Source organism: Pipistrellus hanaki (genome assembly GCF_964339955.1).
Source record: "Pipistrellus hanaki genome assembly, chromosome: 2".
Lineage (NCBI taxonomy): Eukaryota > Metazoa > Chordata > Mammalia > Chiroptera > Vespertilionidae > Pipistrellus > Pipistrellus hanaki.
The window spans coordinates 197,235,289-197,254,792 of NC_140504.1; the positions used below are offsets into that span (position 1 = coordinate 197,235,289).

General features: G+C 61.4%; 2 protein-coding genes across 7 annotated transcripts in view; both read right to left on the reverse strand.

The window, feature by feature from the left end:
* Positions 1 to 9,443, reverse strand: part of PER3 (period circadian regulator 3) — a 147,031-nt gene extending 137,588 nt beyond the window's left edge. Inside the window, exon 1 of the mRNA XM_084875750.1 lies at positions 9,424 to 9,443. The gene's annotated coding sequence lies outside the window, so the exon portion shown is untranslated. The remainder of the gene's footprint in view (positions 1 to 9,423) is intronic.
* The window catches only part of CAMTA1 (calmodulin binding transcription activator 1), a 540,293-nt gene that overhangs the window by 89,873 nt on the left and 430,916 nt on the right, over positions 1 to 19,504 (reverse strand). The gene's annotated exons all lie outside the window — the stretch shown is intronic.

Consider the following 19,504-nt stretch of genomic DNA (forward strand, 5'->3'; position numbering starts at 1 on the left):
GGATGCCAGCCGCCTGGGAGAGGAGAGACCTGTAGCCTCCTGCCCCATCGCCCCACAGAGCGCCAGCAAAGGCTGTGGTAAGACAGGCAGGGGAGCCAAGGAGGGCCGCCTTCCCCACACACCAACCCCCCAAACCAGGAATTCCTGCACTAGAGCACCCCGAACTCGCCAATTTCAGAAAGTGCTGTCCCTCCCTTCAGCGCCCAGTTCTGTGTCTGCATAACCGGCCTCCACCTGTTCTTTGAGGACAAGCACAAGGCTCGCCTCCTCCTCCAGGAAGTACTCCCTGATACCCCGCCCTCTGTATCTCCATCACGGGGGAGGCCCGGAGCTGTCAAGGCGTGGGCAATGACCACCGCTCATTCCCATCAGTGCAACTGAGCTAGACCAGTGGTCAGCAAACTCATTAGTCAGCAGAGCCAAACATAAACAGCACAACGATCGAAATGTCTTTGGAGAGCCAAATTTTTTAAACTTAAACTTTTTCTAACGCCACTTCTTCAAAGTAGACTCGCCCAGGCCGTGGTATTTTGTGGAAGAGCCACATTCAAGGGGCCAAAGAGCCACATGTGGCTCGAGAGCTGCAGTTTGCCGACCACGGAGACAGACTGATGCTGGGCTTCCCGCCCTTCCCTTCCTGTGCTCGCGTGCAGCTGGCATCTGGCTCAGTGTTCCAGGCTGTAGGGGCACGGCTCTCCTGGAGGCTGGGGGGCAGGGCGGCGCTAACTGCGGCAGGACTGAGGCCGCTGAGAACTCGATGGAGTTCACAGACCCGGGGCCCGGGCCCACGTCTGTAACTACCGACTTGGGGTCTAGCTCCCCTTCTGTCCCGTTGGAATCAGGCACCAGGCCCTTCCGGAGCCCACTCTGGGCTGTGCCTCTCAGCGGCCTTGACACAGAGGGAGGAAGCCCGGCCCTGCAGGTCTGGGACTGGCTGGGGTGGGGAGCTGGGGCAGGGAGCTGGGACTGGCTGAGGCAGGGAGCTGAGACTGGCTGGGGCAGGGAGCTGGGGCGGGGAGCTGGGACTGGCTGGGGCGGGAAGCTGGGGCAGGGAGCTGGGGCTGGCTGGGGCAGGGAGCTGGGGCAGGGAGCTGGGGCTGGCTGGTGCAGGAAGCTGGTGAGCGGCAGGTTCACTCTCCATCATCATGGCAGGTCCTGGCCCAGGGCCTGGGATCCTGCAGCTCCAGGTCCCCGGCTGGATCTTCAGTCCCACTTCCTGGTTTGGGGCTGGTTTGGGGGCCACGTGATCAGGCATGTTTGGATGTTTGGACGGTTGGATGTTTGGATTTTTGGGGCACACGTCGCTTCTTGGCACCGTTGCAATCCCATCCATTAGTTGTGCATTTTATTGGGTGTTTTTGGCAGAAAAATATATTAGCTGTGGAGTCCCAGGGTTGTAGGCTCCCGGGCGTGCTCATAGCAACATCAGGCGGGGCAGGCGGGCTCGGAGAGGCTCGGGCGCCCAGTGCCGGGGGTGGGGGTGGCGGGGAGCAGGGCCAGGACACCGCCTGGCGGACCCGCCAGGACTCGGAGTCTCGGTTCTGTCCACAGGCTCCTCCCTGCGAACGGGGTTTCCATGAAGATGCCAGAGGTCACCCTCCCAGACAGCATGACCTTGGAGGATGGCACCCCCGAAAGTGCGGGAGGCCTGGCCTGGGGGAGGGGTCCCGTGGGCCGGCTGGGGCTGTGGAGGGGAAAGCCGAGGATCAGTAGAGATCTCAGAGACGTTCCAGAACCTTCTGGAAAGAGCTGTGCGTAAGGAGGCCCCATCCCTTCCTCGTCTGTAGAGGGAAGACTGTTCTCGCCCTTCTCCCCAGCTGCTGGGCCTGGAGACCCCACCCCAAGCAAAACGGATCCCGAGAGAACGGCCCGGTTCAGCTTCTGGCCACGGTCTGCCCGCTTACAACGCGGACGCTCTCCGCTCAGCCCGAGTCCCGACCCTCCTCTCCCTGCACGTGGACCCCTGGCGGCCGGTCCGGCTGCCCTGCCCCTTGGAGCCCTGGCCCAGCGTCCTGGCCGGCAGCGCCCTGCTCCCAGGAGTCCTGGCACTCTCTCCACAGCCCGCACTGCCCCGTCCAGGCTCCGGCCCCCGGCCCGCTGTCCGCTCTCAGCTCCTGGAGGGGCCTCGTGACCACCCCGGCTTCAAGGCCGAGCCAGACGGCCTGCCCCAGGCTCCACCCACGGGGATGGCACCGCCTTCCCCAATCGTCCAGGTCAGAACCTCAGAACCTCGCTGCTGTCCCTCCCTCTCTCTCCTGACCCATCACCGAGGTGGCATTCTCCCTGTGCCACCCCCTCTGCCCGCCCTGACAGCCCGAGGGTGAGCCCGTCTCCGCCTGGGTCTCCCCCCCCCCCCCCAGTCAGCCTTCCCAGCCCCACCAGGCGTGACCCCCTGAGCCCGGCCATGGCGAAGGAGACCCACACCCCGATACGGTTACAGGGAGCCCGCCTGTTTTCCCTCAGGCCACCCTGCTCCCCTAGGCTCCTCGGGCCCTGCCACCCCATCCCCACGCCTGCCGTGGTCCCCGTGCTCTCCAGCGGGGGTGCTCCGGGCCACACGTCCATGTAAGACTCAACGCCACCTCCCCTGGCTCCTTACTCAGCGGCTCCCAAGCCCAGCGCCCCTGCCCCCCCCAGGCCCCCGACGTGCCGCTGTACGTGGGTGTGGGTCACCCACTCCTAGATGAGCCGGAGGGGAGGCGTTCCGGTTCGCAGGGAGTGGGCCCCGGGCCTGGAAGGCCGAGCCCGCCCCTGGGTGCGCAGACAGGCCCTGGCCCTGGTGCAGGCAGCCCTGTGCTCCTCACCAGAGACCCTCGTGGGGGCCCGGCCCGCCGAGCCCGAGTCTGGGGGCCCCTCGTCCTCCTCTTGGCCACCGCCAGGGGTGGGCTCTGGGCAGTGGGTGTTGGGGTCCCCCAGCCCGGAGCCCCCGCCGCTGCTGTCTGTGGCGGGAGCAGGGTGGCCGTGCAGGAAGTGGTTAAACATGCAAACGCGGTCGGTTTTGATAAAGAAAAATGCAGCGGCAACATCTGTTTGACTCTTGTTTGCAGCTTCATCAGCGCTAAGTGGTCAATAAATCAGCGGCGTGGGCCCGTCTCTCCGGGCGCCGTCATTAATCTCGTGCCAGTTCCCGTGAAAAATGGAGGAGAGGCCTTGCGGCGCGGGAAGGTGCATGTCGCCCAGAAAGCCATCATGGCATGTAATGGCGCCGCACACGCCCGCTCGGCGCGGGGGCCGCGCTCCGCCCGTCGGAGGCGGGAGCCGGGAGCCAGGAAACCAGCGCGGTTCGCACACAGGACCCATATGTCCTGTGAGTGCAGTCCCCGCCGGTTCCGAAAGCCCCGCGCGCCGGTCTGCGGCTGGGCCTCCCCTGTCCCGGTGCCGCACCAACGGGGCCGGCGCCGTAGACCGGGAGGCGATGCCGGCACAAAGGGGGGAGGACCTGTGAGGAACGAGCGGTGCTGAGAGCGGGCTCCGGGCGCAGGGCACTGCACCGCAGGCGCAGACACTCCTCTGCCCCCCTCCCCATGCCAGCATGTGGGGTCCAAGAAGGATGCCAACCTGGAAAAGGTAGAACCTGGGGAATAAGACACTCAGCCTCCATGCTACTGACTGCGTGCCTGGATCCAGCCATGCCTGAAGCCAGCCCACCTCGACTCCCTGGTTAACTCAGACCGTCCAATTAGCTCCCCTCCTGAAACCAGTTCAAGTTGGGTTTTCTGTTGCAGCAACCAGGAGCCCTAACTCATTAACAGGCCCCAGGTGTTCCTTTTGCTAAGCCAGTCTCCACCGCGCCACGCAGACACCCCTCTGGTTACCATGACAACCACGGTCACAATGATTACGGAGAGCTGCTGTTTGTTCAGCACCTGTTGTTCCATGCTGGGTGCTAAGTGTCCTCAGGACTTAGCGCGGCTAATCCTCACAACACGGGGCAGGAATGGTTATCTCCGCGTTACACACGGGGCACGAGAGAAAAGCACCAAAGCCTACACCGCCCTGGGGCTGCCTGATGCGGAGGGTGGCGGTGCGGCGGCTGGGCCAGGGTTGCTGGGCCCTCGGCCAGCCCCTCTCTGTGCCCCTGTTTCCTCAGCTGTAACATGGACAGAAGGATAGGACCTGCCCCATGAGGTCGCTGTGAAGACTCCGCAAGATAAAGCATTTGCACTGACCAACAGGCACTAAATCTTCAAAATGGCCAGCTATTGTACTGACTGACTCCTCAACCCACATTTCCCTGAGATCTTTAAAAAATATATATATATTTCTTTATTGATTGCAGAGAAGGAAGAAGGAGAGAGATATAGAAACATCAATGAGGAGAGAGAATCTTTGATCGGTGATCGGCTGCCTTCTGCACGCTCCCTACTAGATTGAGCCTGAAACCCGGGCATGTGCCCTTGGCCGGACTCAAACCTGGGACCCTTCAGTCCGCAGGCCGATGCTCTATCCACTGAGCCAAGCCGGCCAGGGCTTCCCGGAGGTCTTACAGAGCTCGTACGTGGGACAGCCCCCAGTGGACTCAGACACGCCCTGTTTGGGAGGTGCAGCTCCTTACGTAGGAGCCCTCTGGGCTGTGCGGACGGTGAGGGCCCAGTGTTAGCGCCACGGCACTCAGGCCATTGGGGTGGGGGTGGGGCGGCTGGCACAGCCTCATTCTCATCCGCCCATGAAAACAGGATCCATGAGCCAGTCCTCACTAACTTCCAAGCGCTGGGAGAAAACAAAACCACATTTCTCAGGAAAACATCCTGTATTTAAGTGTGCAGAATTCAAAGAATGGCCCAGGCAGGGTGCTCAGAGCTTGAACGTCGACCTATGAGCCGGGAGGTCTCCTTTCGACGCCCAGGCAGGCACAGGCCCGGGCTGTGTGCTTGATTCCCAGTTGGGGGCGTGCAGGAGGCAACTGATCAATGATTCTCTCTCATCATTGATGTTTCTATCTCTCTCCCTCTCTTCCCCTCTGGAAAAAAAAATAAAAATCTACATATAAAAAACGGACTGTTCCCCGACCCTGCCTCAGCGTGTGCGTGGATCCGCCCGAGTCATTTCCAGTCCTCAGCCAGGCTCACCGCCGTCGGACGCCCCGCAGTCAGAGTAGCCGGGGTCCCCCTTCTCTAGCACCGTGCCCCTCACCCACAAGCTCTGCCCATTTCCATGTGTGACGGCAGCTCCGCCAGGGCCCCTCAGACCCTGAGCCTCCACCTCTTCCGCGTGTTCCTCGCGGGCAGAGCGAGGGTGGGAAGACACCGAGGGGCCCTGCAGGCCCGATTCTCCACCCCCTTCCGTGTCCAGTTGGGGAAACTGAGCCGAGAGGGGCCATGTTGTGTCTAGTGTCAGCCGTGGACAAGGAGGGGAGAGGACAGGGCCCATGCCCACCCCGCCCTCCTGGCACCTGAGCTGTGCCCCTGCCTGGGTCAGATCGCCCGGGGAAGGGCTGCACTTCCGGGCTTTGCGGAGACTGCAGGAGGCAGAGCGGTGCTCCCACCCCGCGCGGCAGGAGGCTTCCCGGCCGCGGCCTCCGTTCCGACCTTGACCGGGAACAGGCCGTGCGCTCCGCGGAGGCTGGAGCGGGGCCCTGGCCTGGCTCACAGGGCTGGTGCTCCCTGTGCCCCCTTCCTGGCGGCCATGACGGGGACGGCGCTCTGAGTGGGGAGGCAGGGAGGCGGGAGCTGGGCTGCCCTCCTTCTGCTCTGCGGGAGCATCGGGGAGCCCCTCCCGTTAGAGGCACAAACCCCCAAGGCCCCCCTGGACTGACGGAGGGGCTGGCTGGGGCGCAGAGGGTGGGCTGGGGCCATCGCACATGCTCCGGTGACGGGCACGGTGTTTTTTGGGGGGGATCGTGATGGAACCGGGCTGCGGGCTCTGCCCCTGTGTCCCTGCTCCTCACTGCCTCAGCAGGACAGGATCAGGTGTCCCCACCACGTAGGGGGCCCTCCGCGGCTTACGTCTTGGAAGCGTGACAGGGGGTTCACGACGTGACTGCGGGGCCAGGCTGGGATTAGAAAGGACAGCTCTTCCTTTTGTTACTCTCCTCTTCAATCCTCTTTATCTCCTCCTCTCTCCCTCGGCTCCTGCGGCTCGCTGATAACCCGAGAGCCGCCTCGGTAACCACGGAACGCGCCGCCCTGACGACAGGGGCGGATTGGGCGCCCTCTGCAGAGCTGCTCGGCCGGCCCGCCCCTCCCAGCCTGTGCCCGCGCCCGAGCCCTGACTCGCCCCCAGCCAGTGGGGCTGGGCCTCCTGAGCGCCGGCCCGGCCAGGGCCCCGTCCCGCCTTCCCACCCTGCGGCCACGGCTGGGGCCACGGGGCTGCGCTGTGGGACGCCAGCCCCTTGCAAACGGCGGGGGGAGGGGAGCTCCCAACCCCACGCCTCCCTCAACGCCCCTTTCCTGGCAGCTGCTGCAGGCAGCGGGGGAGCGGGCGGCGGCCCTGGGGACCCAGCTCTTCAGATGGTGGATGGAGACCAGGCCTCCAGCTTGATGGGCATCTCTAAGCATTGCTCAGAGGCAAGACCCACACCTGCCAGTGGGGGCGGCGCTGAGCCACAGAGCTGGGGCACAGACAGGGCTCCGGGCTCTACCCAAGGCCCTCAAAGCCAGGGGAACAGTAGGCAGGAGCGGGGGGGCTTCTCCCCCTGACCCCGGCCACTGCCCTCGCCGGTCCTTGTGCCTGACCCAGCAACCCGCCTATCCGACTGTGGGAGCCATTTCCCCAAGCCCCGGCTCCGAGGGGGCCTCCCCCTGCTAACCTTCCGTGGCTCCCACTTCCGTGAGTGTGCCCCCTCCTGACAGCAAAGGCCTCGGCGACTGGCCAGCCCACCGGCATCTCCCCCCGTGTCTCCTCCTCGCTTCCCTCGCTCAGTCCTCGGGGCCCCGGGGGCTCTGCCCGCTCCGTCCCAGGGCCGGGGATTCCTGCTCTCGCTCGGCAAGGGCAGGGCCCGTCCCCTGCTCGGCGAGGCCCAGCTCCCCGCTTCCTCCCCACCCGCAGGCTGCGTGCTCCTGGACCCCTCAGAGCAGCCTCTGCCCCCTCCGGCCCCACTGCCCATCCTGCCTCCTGCCTCTGACCTCTGGGTCAAGTCTGCGGCCCTCCCCGGCCCCCGGGCTTCCTGAGGCCGAGCCCACGCCAGAAGGAAGCCCATTCCCGAGGCGGCCGGCTGGTCTGGCTGACTGAGCCCCCGGGGCAGGACGGAGGGTGTGCAGCCTGGACGGCGCAGTGGGCGGGCTGTGCTCCATCAGCCAGGGGGTGGCTCCTACACCATCATCCACCACACCCTCCCTTCAGCTCCCCTGCCATCGCCGAGGCGAAGGGAAGGGCTGCCTCTGACTCTTCACTTTAACCCGGGCTCCTGGCTCCCCGCGGACAATGTGTGCTGACCTCACACACACCCTCCCTGCTTGGCCCCTGGAAATTCACACCTTCACCCTACCCTTTCCCTCCACTCCCAGACGGGGTCCCGGGAATCTCAGAGTTCCACAAAGCAGGGCCAGCGCCTCTGGGTGTGTGTGCATGCTCACACAGTTGCACACACCTGTGCATGTACACGCACATGCTCACACGTGTACACATACACGCGTACACATGCACACAGTGCACACGTGCATACTAACACATACACACACACTCACAAACCCACACACATGTATCATATATGCACACACACATGCACAGACTCGCCCCTCAGTTGTGAGGCCCACGGCTCTCTCCCTGTTTGTTTTCAGTCGGACCACGGCTGCCATGAAGCTGAGGAGACAGACGCCGGGCCGAGGGCCTTGGCACCAGCCCAGGGAAACTGGGACACGCGTGTTTGCACTGGAAGCATCTGTGACGTGTGAAGAAACCAGGACGGTGCCGCTCAGAGCCTTTCGATCTCGCCAGAACGTTCTACTTTGTGTGAGGAATACGGCCCCTTTAGGAAAACACGTGCTGGCGTTTGCGAACCACTGTTGCTATGGAGATGAGAGGACAGTGAGGGGCCGGGGACCGGCATTAATTCTGGCGGGTGGTCCGCAGGGTCCCGGTGGGGAGGGCGCGGGTGGGGACGGGGAGGAGCCGAAGGGAAAAGCGGAAAAGCCTCTCTGACAGGGCTCCGCCTGGAGCAGCGGTGCCGGCTCAGCCCTCCGCGCCGCCCTCGCTGCCGGGGGAGGGGGCACGTGTGTGGAGCCCGAGCAGGTGGCTTCCGGTCAGCGAACTTGAGAGAAGGGTCCCAGCGCCCCCGCACGGCTCCCGCCTCACCAGCTGGGTTAGGTTTCCTTCTGTACGGGGTGGAATAGCACAGTACCCACTTCACAGGCACCCACTCACTCATTCTTTCACTCACTCATTCCCTCATTCACTCATTCCTTCACTCACTCCTTCCTTCACTCACTCATTCCCTCATTCACTCCTTCCTTCATTTATTTACTCACTCATTCCTTCACTCACTCATTCACTCATTCATTCCTTCACTCATTCATTCACTCCTCCTTCATTCATTTATTCACTCACTCATTCCTTCACTCACTCATTCACTCATTCATTCCTTCATTCATTCATTCATTAATTCCTTCACTCATTCATTCCTTCACTCACTCATTCACTCATTCATTCCTTCATTCATTCCTTCATTCCTTCACTCATTCAGTCATTAATTCCTTCACTCACTCATTCCTTCACTAATTCATTCACTCCTTCCTTCATTCATTCTTTCACTCACTCATTCACTCCTTCCTTCATTAGTTTATTCACTCACTCCTTCATTCATTCACTCACTCATTCATTATCTCATTCAACCACTTGCTCCTTCCTTCATTTATTCAATAATTCATTTATTCACTCACTCTTTCATTCATTCGTTCATTCATTCATTCATTCATTCTATAAACTATCAACAGCCATGATTGCCAGGCATTGGTCTAGGTTCAGAGTCCATGTCTCACTCTCAAAAAGCAAGGAAAAGACACCCTATAAATACTTGAAGAAAGAGGTGATTTTGGGTGGTGCCAGGGCTACAAGCATAAAAGGACTGGGTGCTGGGTGCTGGGTGCTGGGGCGGGGGACCTCGGCAGAGAGCTCAGGGAAGGCCTCGGAGGGGGTGACCTTGGCCTGGGTCTGATGTGATTAGAGTGCAGCCGTGGGCCGATCCGGGAGGCAGAGGCTCGGCACAGGGAGGCGTGGGCAGCCTCGGCCGCCAGGGAACATTCAGGAAAAAGCCGTGAAGAGGAGGCAGTTCCAGCCCGAGCACAGGACGCGGTGGCTGCCCAGGGCCCCTTCCACAGAGGCCCCGTGACAGCGCCCGCTGCTCACCCGGCGTCCAGCCTGGGGCCTGGCCCACGGCCGGGCTTGGTGCTGAGCAAGCCACACAGTCAGGAACACGGGGATGCTGGCTAGGCCTCCACCTGAACTTGAGGTTCGCGCTGAGGGAGTCCCCACATCCGGAGGGGGGACCCCGGGGCCAGGCTCGTCCCGGCCGTGCGGAGAGAGCACGCGATGAGGCGCTCCATTTATTCGGTGAGGAAGCCGCCCGCGTCTCCCTGTGCGGGGCTGTGAAGAGCCACACGCCTGTGTCTGAAGGCAGGGAGGGCGGCTCACGTGGCAGCCAGCTGTTCGCCGCTGCGGCGCTGGTTTCAGGATGAAAGCGAGAGGCAGAGGGCCCCGTTCCCGTGCCGCCCGCGGCCGGGTGAGCGGAGAACTGGGACTGGGCCTCAGACCTCGGCTCAAACCCCACCCGGGCTGCTTTCAACGCTGTGTGACCTGGGGCAGGTCCCGGGACCCCTCTCAGCCTCAGACCCTCGCCGACCTGGCAGGGTGATCGCAAAGATCCGGAGAGAAAATGACAGGGCTCCCCAACATATTTAACACCTCCCCAACACGGCGCCCACGGAGCGGCCCCTGCAGGCGAGGCCCTGGCAGGAGGGTCCAGTCTTAGCTCCTTATGAGCTTGGAGCGCGCGTCAGGGCGAGGGGGGCCGGGGCTCCCCGCAGGTCAGTACTGGAGACTGGCACCCACGCTCGAGGCACGGCCTCTCCTGCCACCTTCTCAAGCTGGCACCTGGCTTAGCCCATGTCCCAGGGGCTGATGGGAAATTCCCAGCCATCGAGGCTCAGCCGCCGGTGAAAGTGCTGCTGATGCTGAAGGTGACAGCGATGAGCTACGCCAGCGGTGGCCTGTTGCTGTGAGATGCAAGGGCTGGGGCTCCTCGGAGCCTGCCTGGTGTCCCCCCACCCCCGGGGCTGCCTCCCTCTGGCCGCCCCCTCTTCCCCTGGTTAGCCCCCACCCTGCCCCCTCCGTCCACAGGCCCCACAGGGGCGGCTGCCTCTCCTCTCTGGATGCCGCCTCTCCCCTCCTGGCGCTGCTCCTCCGCCTCGAGCTGCACCTCTGCCGGGACCGGTGTCTGACTCGGTGACCTTTCCGCGGCTCTCCCTCTGCCGCACCTTCCCTGGCCCCGTCCCCGCACACCTGTCCTCCGGCTCCTCCTGACCTTCTACTTCTCATCTCTCCGCCTGGCTCTTGTCAGGAGACCCTGCGGCCCCGTCGGAACGGTCAGGTTCGATTTCTCAAGCAAAACCTCTGAGTCTCTCTGACCCACTTGGATGCTCTTTGTTCCCCAGCGAAGAATCAGCTGACCTCAGCCCAGCCAAGGGCTGCTCCAGGGCTTGGCCCTGATCGCCCCCCTCTGCTCAGCCCCAGTCCTTGCTCCCTCCCTCTCTACCCCCCTTTTCTGCTCCTTCGCTCCTTCCAACCCACATTCACAGAGCACCCACCGTGTGCGTGATGGCACGGACGCAGGGATGGCTCAACGGGCTCTGCTCTCCACACGTTTATAGTTTCATGTGGACCAAGGCAGCATAAAGTGTATCATTATTAATTATTGGTATTATTTGCCAGAGGCAAAAGGAATTCCTGTGGGAGAGGGGAGGGAGGGGCGATGACGGTTCTGCATCCTCCAACTTCCAGGCACCAAGAGTTGGGAAGCCACCCTCCTCTCTCCCCTCCCCGGGGAGCAAAGCATCATGGGAATATCCTGGATACAAGCCAGGCTCAAATCCAGTTTCTCAATATCACAACTGTAGACATTTGGGGCTGCATAATTCTTTTTTTTAAAGGAAAAACAATAATTCATCTTTTTATTGTTCTACATTCGAAAGAATCAACCCGTATCACATCGTGGAGGAAGGCCTAACCCCTCTCAAATGCATAAAATTACGAATCATACGTGAGGACGGGTCTTAGTTCTAAATGGTAATTATAAGGTAGCCACCACTCAGGACCGTTCCCATTTATCCTCAGTTGCTCGCTGCTATTGCCTGCGGACGCCGACTCTGATGATCACACCACACGGACTATTTCAGACACTTCCATCCCCTGAAAACCTCGGGTTTCAATGCCTGTTACACGTTCTCACAGGGTTTCAAAGAAGAGAGGTACCGCCCTGCCCCCCGGCGCCGTTGGGAATATGAAGCACCCCTATTCCCGTCTCCATTTCAGCGTCCCAACTTGCCCCCTGGCCAACAGCCGGTCCTTGCATTCGGGGAAGTTAAGAAATATTGATCCACATGAACGGGTACCTTTAAAGAGGAAAAACTTCGGGTCCTTCAGCTATGAACAAGCACGATGGTTTAAAAATGTGAGCTATTTTGGCTGGACGCTGAGTATTTATTCCAACAGAACAAGCTGTTTTGCAGAGTCTGGGTGCCCTTAGCTCCCTGGTACCCGGGCAGAAATCCCGTTTCCTTTAATCGGATCTTTTCTCCTTCACTCCTCCTTTTGATCAAATGTGCCCCATCCTGCTCCCTGACTCCCCACCCCTCCTCCCCTGCATGACCACCCCTTAACCACTGAGTCCTCAGGATAAGGCGGTTCTGGCCGCCCTTAGGGACAGAGCGGGGGTCCAGTGACCACAGAGGAAGTGACATCCGGGCTGCAGGTGTGTTCCAGCTCCTGACGAGGAAAACAACATCCCGCTGAGCGACCCCTGTGAAACCAGACAGGACTCTGCCGCAGCTGACGCCGGGCTCAGATGCAATGACCAACTACCCGACCGATGGGCAGAGACCACGACCCACACTCCCTTAGTCCCCACAATTAATCATTTCTCCGTGTGACCCCTCCCCGGACGCCCGGGAGCCAGGTCTGAGCACCAGCTCACCGTGGGTCCGGCGGGGCCCCTTCCTCGCCGAATCAACCCTCTTTTTGCTGCAAGCTCCGTCCGTGTCTTACGGGGCTTTGATGCCCGCAGGCCCACGGGCCCTCGTAGTCCGGCAACATCCCCAGTTTGTCAAACGTCCCCCGTCCAGCCCTCAACCCCCCACGCCAGCTTCCAGGGACAGGGAGCCCGGGTCTGTGTGTGCGCCGGGCTCTGCCCCCCTCTGCCGACCATCGGCCACGGAGAAGCCCCCTGGCCGGGACCGGGGAGACCGTTACCCTCGAGGAGGCAGAAGGCCCCACTTGGACACAGAGAAAAGCAAAAGCCACCGAAAGCCTGCAAACCGCCTCCCGGGCTTCCCGGCCCCGCCCACCTCCTAGAATCCCCCCCCCCCCCCCCAGCGCCAGGCCCCCGCTGCTCCTGCTCTGCAGGGCCGCTGTGCATTGTGGGATTGTTAGAAGCACCCCTGGCTCTGACACTAAATGCCAGGAGCTTCTCAGAATGGTGACAACCAAAGGTGCCTCCGGACTTTGCCAGATGTCCCCGAGGGAGTGAAACCAGCCCCGCCGGGAACCACTGGGCTCCATAGTGACCCCACGCCCCACGGACTCCAGCTGCCCTGGGGGTCCAGAGGGGACAGGGAGCCAGACGGTCTCAGAGGAAACGTGGCCGTGCGGGGTCTGGTGCTGGTCTGTCCTGGGGTAGCTTCTCTGCCACCGCTGGTTTTTTACACACACACTCCTTTGTGCTCAGCACTTAACAAGAGCGCTCCAGCCCCAGCGGGTCTGGCTCAGTGGATGGAGCACAGTCTATGACTGAAAGGTCCCTGGTTCAATTCCAGTCGAGGGCACGTACTGGTTGCAGGCTTGATCCCCAGTCCTGGTCGGGGTGCATGTGGGAAACAATCGATGGATGTCTCTCTCTCACATCAATGTTTCCCTGTATTTCCCCCTCCTTTCCACTCCCTCTAAAAATCAGTGGAAAAATATCCTCTGGTGAGGATTAACAACAACAACAACAATATCACTTCATGGCTTTATGGTGGATGCAGCTGGGCCACGCACCCATTTCTTCCCCATCCAAAATCATCTTCCCACAAAACCCGGGGGGCGGGGGGAGGAGAGAGAGAGAGAGAGAGAGAGAGAGAGAGAGAGAGAGAGAGAGGCGGGGGGGGGGGGGGGAGTGGACCCGACTAGCAAGGCTCTCCCATCGCCCTCTGTGGGAACTCTCAGGGCGGGTATAGGACCGTTCTGGCTGATGCAGGAGAAGTGTGAGGGCTGCAGGACACTCCTCTCCTTCCTCTCAGTGCAGCTGAGCAGAGGGCAGCCTGGATGGGCTGCAGTCACCACGCCCATAACAGGAGCACGAAGTCACCAATGAGCACGGCTGAGCCCAGAGCTGGCGAGAACCTGGGCCCCGGGTGACAGGCTGGGTCTCTGCGCAGACTCACCCCGTCTGCACGCCCTCCCGGGCTCTCCTGCGGTGACATCATAGACCCCAGACCCAGCTGCTCCCTTGGCGGCCCCGCCTCCTTAGAACCAGCAGCCGCTCCCTGCCCTGGTTTGAGATGCACATTTCCTAACCAAATTTGAATGAATCCAATTTCTCTTCCTGATGTCCAATCCAGGATCCGGTGAAAATACAAAAACAAAACAAAAACCTTCCTGGAAGAAACGGCTCTAAATGGAACCCCCGGTAACACTACAGCTTTCAAATTGGCGCCTGCGGGTGGGCTGAGCGAACCTAGCCGTCTCGCAGGAGCAGGGAAGGGTGTGAATGACCTCATTCCCATGATGGGGAGAAACGGGTTCCGCGGTAGGTAAACGCCCCACGCCACCAGGTTCCCCGTCAGTGACGGCGCTCGGCTGGAGCTGACGCGGAGCGGACGCGTCTTCCCGGCTGATGGCACTCCCTGACGCGCGGCCTTTGCTGTGGTCGCGAAAAGGCAGTCGGTTAGGAAGGCGCCGTCAAATGTCATCGGAACCGACTGGGACCCACCTCGAGGAGCTGAATTCCCAGCCAAAGCCAGGAAGTGAGGGAGACGAGCCGCTCACACACACTGGCCCTCGGGCTGGGCCGCGGCCAGGCCGGAGGCAGCTGCCACTTCTGAAGGTGCAGAGCTGCAAGAGGACAGGGCCCAGGTCTGGACAGCGTCCTCTCCGCAGGGGTCTGCCCGCCTGGCAATAGGGGCTGAGATGCCCTCTTTCCACGAGTGCTCGGCGGACACGTTCCGGCGTGAGTGTGGCCTGACCTGGTGTCCGGGGTCCCACGCAGGGGGAGGTGTCCCTCCAGGCTGCTCAGCTGGGAGGCCCTATTTCCTCTGTTCATATGGTGACCCACGAATGGGGGAGAGAGGTCTCAGGACCTTCTGGAAACGTCCCCACATTCCTGAGGTCCTCCTGTCCTTCCCCGGGTTCCAGGGAGGAGCGTCTGGAGCCCCAGCAGGCCAGGGGACGTTCGGAAGTCCGCCGAGAGGGCTGAGGAGCCCTGCAGCTTCCTCCGGCCTCACCTGACGCTTCGCACCTGCACGTTGAGCTCTGTGGCTTCTTCCCCCATTGGGGGTGGGAGGGGCCTGGCAGACGCACCCCTTCCTCCCCCCCCCCACACCTCCACCCTTTAGGTCAGGACAGGCTGAGAGACTCCCCAGCCGGGACAGGCCTCTCAGGACCCATGAACCTCAGTCCCCTGGATTCCCGGTCACGGCAAGGCCCCCGCTGCACCCCGGCTGGGAATGGAGGTCAAGGCCACGAAGGCAGCCCCGAGCCAAGGCCAGAGGAGGCCTCTTGGCTCCGGCGGCCACGCCTCCCCGTGGGCAGGGCCATTCATGAAGCAGAAAGAGCAGCCGTGGGCTCGCTCCACCGGGAGCCCCGCCCGCCGTGTCTGAGGAGGAAGCCTTCACTGCAGGTGACACCGGTGGGCTGGCGCGGCGCATCCAGAAGACAGATTGAGAATAAACAGCGTCCTTTTACGGAGCCCCAAATATTTGCACAAAAATGAGCCCTGCGCATAACTTGCTCCATTTATCTCTCTGTTGTCACCGGGTATATCTCTCTGCTTTATTACTTTATCTCCTCGTTCCTCTGCCGCTGCTCTCACCTCTCTCTCCTCATTTCCACTGCAGCTGCCACTCTGGAGGCCCGCTCCCCCTCCTCTGCCTGCTTCTCTGCCTGCTGGTGCCCCCTCCCCATCAGCTCGGGGGACTCGGCCTCCCCAGGACCCCCTCCGTTCCTCCAGGACTCTAAGGAGCACCCGGAATGAGTCAGTGGGGAAGGGCCCGTCACCCAAATACCCTCCAGTCTCAGCCGCGGGCCTGGCCTGCGTTTCAGCACCACGGACAGCGCCCCGGTGGCTGTCACTCAGAGGGCCTGGGCCTTGTCCTTGTCCAGGGCAGAGCCATTTACAAGGCCTCCCTGCCTGTCTCTTCCTTCGCTTTTCTGTCGCCGTGAAGCCAAACCCAAGAGATTTCTCGCTTTCTGCCGCCTCCAGACGCAGACGCAATATCAGAGACGCGAGGGGAAAAGGGAGCGCTTTAATTTCAGAGTTCTGCTGACACGCGCGTGCTCTGAGGTTTGTATAAACAGAACGCCCCGCTTTGAATTCCGCGTGTGCAGGGGCGCCTCTCACGCTGCTGTTTTGGTTTCTGTGTTTTCACACTCAGCGGCGCCGGGAAGCAGGGAAATTATAGCTGGGGATGCCCGGGCTCGTTCCGCATCATCCGAGTGAAATTTGGCTGAATTGAGGGGAAACGTCCTGATAAAAGGGAGGCAAATGGGAATAATTTCCTACATTCAAAGCCCTCTCACCTGCACGGTCTCACGTGATTTCAACAGCAATCCTGTTCAAAAGAGTCCAGAGACCGGTGCCGGGTAGGAACGGCACACCTGCGGCCGCCTTCTCAGAAAGGGGAGAAGCCGAGGCCAAGGTCATGTGACTGGCTCAAGGTCACACCGTGGTGGCCAAGGTGGGCAGGGCTGGCCCCGGCCAGGAAGGGTCAACGCCATGCCCTGAGCAGGCTGTCTCCTCCCCGTGCCTCCCACGCTCCCGAAATGACCTTTCACCTCTTCTCCCAGCAAACACAGGTCTCCAAACTGAGGCGCCACGTGAACCCCCGACTGGGACTTCCGGCTTTTTTAGGAACATCAAAGCCCCAAAGCAGGAGGGAAAATCCCTGAAGTTGGCAACAGTCTCCATCTACTGAGCATTCGCTTCGCGCCAAGAAGTGTGCTGTGTGCCCAACACGTGTTACTTCATCCGGTCTTCTGTTTCGTTTGTTTGTTTGTTTGTTTAAACCCGCACCTAAGGATATTTCTCTATTGATTTTAGAGAGAGTGGGAGAGAGAGGAAAAGCAGAGAGAAACTTCAGTGTGAGAGAAACACAGTGATTGGTTGCCTCCTGCATGAGCCTTGACCAGGGCCCAGGCCAGGGTGGAGCCTGCAACAGAGGTACATGCCCTTGATCAGAATTGAACCCGGGACCCTTCGGTCCACAGGCCAACGCTCTATCCACTGAGCCAAACTGGCCAAGGCTATCGGTGTTCTTAACAATCCAGAGACAGTTTTTAGTTCCATTTTTCAGATCTGGTTGGCGCTGTGGCTATATCCACACTCAGGCAGCCTGCTCAAAGCCTGAGCCCCATCAGCAGCCACCACTCCTGTCTGTCTCTGAGGGCAGCTTTTAGCAGCAGCCACTGGGAGGACCTGGGTGGGCAGGAGGCCTGTGTAGTCCTTCCTGTGACCAGCCAGGCTCTTTGCCGCCAAGGGCTGCCGCTGGAGCAGGGCCCAGAGCACTTTCCGCTCTGACCGCCCCCCCCCCCCCATCTCCAATCCCTCTGCCTGGCATTGCTCACGCCATTCTGCTGGGAAGCCACTGGACCACATCCTGTGCATGGCTCAGTCACGCATGCAACGTGGCAATCCCTTCAGCAAACATGTTGCTGAGTGGATGAATGAATGACTGACTGAATGAATAAATGAGTGAATTGATGAATGTGAGTGAATGAATGAGTGAAGGAATGAGTGAGCAAATGAATGAGGAAATGAGTAAATGAATAGCGAGTAAATGAATAGTGAGTGAATGAATGAGTGAATGAGTGAGTGAGTGAGTGAGGAAGAGGGTCTGGCTGCAGGTGTGCTCAGTGGGCTATGCAGCAGAAAGACAGCACAGTCAGGACACACAACCCCTGCCCTGGCCCAGAGCCCTGATCCTGGATGGAGCAGCCCCGCAGTCTGGCCAGCACGGTTGGCAGCTCCTGGTGCCAAGGTGGATGGAGCAGCTGCAGCTGGGCCCAGGGCCTCCCGGGTTCAAGGTGAGGGGAGGATGAGACGCCCGCCGGAGAGCTTTGATTTGATGCTCTGGTCTGACCGGGCTGACGGTGGACGGTTCCAGGCTCGGTCTGGGGGTGTCATTTATGGGTTGTTGGGATTTGCTACTGTTGATGACGGTGGTGAGCCATAAACATCTCCGAGAGGAATGTTAGTAACACGGGAGGCGTTTTTTAGGGGCGGCTTCGGGGAGCTCTCGGCGTGTCGGCACGGCTGGGGCGGCTGCTGTTGCTGTCATCTGTCTGGGAAGTTATTCTGGGAAGGCCGTGCGGTGACTCGATTGTCACTACATACAAAACATTTCATTTTCCAGAATGGAGCCGGCGCTGGCGTCACTGACGCTTCGTCTTTTCTCCTCTTTGTGTCTCCCTGCCTGTCTTTGGGCCTGGCGTGAGCGGAAGGTGGCACAGGGAGATGGCTCAGGCAGCGGAGAATGAGAGGGTGTCAGAGGGTGCGGGAGGCGCCCCCAAGGCCCTCTGGGTGGCGAGGGGAGCCCCTCACACAGCTCTGACCCCAACTCATCCACTCCAGTCACGTGGTTCCTGGATGCGGCCTGAACCGCCTCGGTCCCTTTCCTGCTCACGCCCCTCTCTGCGGCCGCTCCCCTCCGCCCGGCGCCGGCGGTGGGTGTGATTCATCTGGTTCTTAATCACCGCTCTCCCTGCCAAGCTCCCATTCCCCGCTCGGCAATGGGGCTTAAATCTTGTTCTATTTAACTTGTCCCCAATTTGTCATCACCTCCTTGTGGGCAAAGACCATGTCATCTATGCGTCCTCGGGAAGACCTGCTGCTTCGGGGCCCCGTGCGCCCCTCCCGCGTGGCCTGGCCAACCCCCACCGACTCTCCAGACCTCAGCGCTGACTGTGCCGGCCCCAGGACTCACCTGGCTGGGCCGGGGCCGCTCCTGTCGCCTTGGGCCCGACTGCCCCCACAGCTCAGGACCCGCTCCCTCCCTGCTGTCCTTCCAGGCACAGCCCCAGGCGCACGGCGGGTCCTGAGTCCAGGGCTGCGGCCGGGCTCTGCAGACTGGCTCTGCGTTCTTATTCCCGGGGAAACAGCCACCGTGTGACCGGACCCCGGAGGCTCACACCGGCCCCAGGCCGCCTGGGCCTGACACACACAGCCCCACATCCTCACGCTCCCTCTCCCTGGCCCACCCGGCTGTGGCCGCGGGCCTGGCTGGGGACCTGCTGATGCCATGGGCGGGGGGTGGATGGAAAAATGTCTATGCCAGGCCCCCGTCTGCAGGAAACCACTGGGAGCGGAGACAAAATCAGAGCATGTGGAGTGATGAACAAAGAACACAGACCCCGGGATGGTGTCCCCTCCGGCGAAAGAGCGAGTACTGCTGGGGGAAGGGGTGCCGGACGGTGGTGCTTTGCTTTCGAGGCCCCAGAATCACTTCCGCTGCCTCCCACACCACCGGAAGCTCTTGTCTGAGATGCATACTAACCTGCAGAGGGCAGCCATGCCGCCAGGGCCCACGGCGGCCCCAGCCCTCCGGAGCTGGCTGTCCTGAGCCTCCCGAACTGTCAGAATGGCTGCGCTAGCCAGGTGCCCTCCACTTGCCCGCAGTGACCTCCAGCAGGTGGGGCCAGTCCATCACAGGCCCAGGCAGGGGTTGGCCAGGCACAGAGCAGCGAGACCCCCAATGGCCCTGTCATGGCTGGCCTCGGGGGAGAGGGGGGCGAGGGGCAGCCAGAGGCAACAGCAGTCCTCCGTCCATCAGCCTGTCTGCCCAGGCCCTGGCAGGTGGGGCCAGGCAGGAGCCTTCAGCCGTCACACCAGATTGTGAGCACAGACAATCCTCGCTGGGCTGAGCTTTTGTTAAGAACGTCCCCCAGCTGTGGCCACTCAGCTCCTCCGGGCACTCCCTCCCCGGCGGGACCAGCAGAGAACTGCCAGCCTTTGGGACCACCTTGTGCAGCCGCTCATTGTACCGGTGAGAACAGAGAGGCCGGGAGGGCGGGTCACGGTAGTGAATGACAACAGCGCCCACGTGTGGACTGTTCCCACCTGCCAGGAACTGCACCCCCAGGAGCATCAGCCATCCCCGCCCCC